Below are 803 nucleotides of genomic sequence, written 5' to 3' on the forward strand. Positions count from 1 at the left end.
AGTAAGGAAATAAAAATTTTCATTATTCCAAAAGCTATCTATCTCATTTCCCAAAATATGCCTATGTGCTGACCTTCTTAAAGACCCCTACGAAATCCTGATCTTCCAAAATATAAACCCATTTGGAGCTGAAACAAGGTGAGGTCAACGATTGATATTATCAACCAACCATTTATCTGAGTCTGGTTCATTTCTAGCCTCGTGGGGGCCAAGCCTGACCACGAGGGTGAAGACAGGAGGCATGGAGGAAGGGAATGAAGGAGAGAAAAGGGGAAGGGGGGTGGCCTCCGGGCCATACTTCTTTCTAGTATCAACAAAAAGAGAAGCTGCATACTGACCTAAATCATCTCTCAAAGGCGCTTCATAAATTACAGGGACAAAGGGAGGGGGTGGCGGGTGGCCTGGGAATCCTACGGACACCCAACCCTCTGACCCGCCCCCTCCCCCTCCAGCACAAGGAAAGGAAGACAGAAAACAGAGCTCAACTCGGCCATTGGCGAGAAGCCCCCTCTGGTTTTCAATCACCCATCCACAGGCCCCCTAGGAAAAATTACACGTAAACACCAAACCTACCCTCCTCGGGCGGACACTCGCGCCCGAGGTTCCTAGAACCGGAGGCCGGGGCATTTACTTAGTTAGATTTTTCTTGCTTACTCATTTCCCTCGAGCACCCAACCCCCCGTTCCCACTCCAAAACCCCGCTCAACCGCCTACCCTCTCAGCTCCAGCCCCCAACAGAATCCCGTGCCCCCGCGGCGGCGGCGGCCCCCGCGCGGTCCCGGTCACTAACCTGCTGCTGTAAG

Source organism: Pteropus alecto, unplaced genomic scaffold (genome assembly GCF_000325575.1).
Source record: "Pteropus alecto unplaced genomic scaffold, ASM32557v1 scaffold121, whole genome shotgun sequence".
NCBI classification, from domain to species: Eukaryota; Metazoa; Chordata; class Mammalia; order Chiroptera; family Pteropodidae; genus Pteropus; species Pteropus alecto.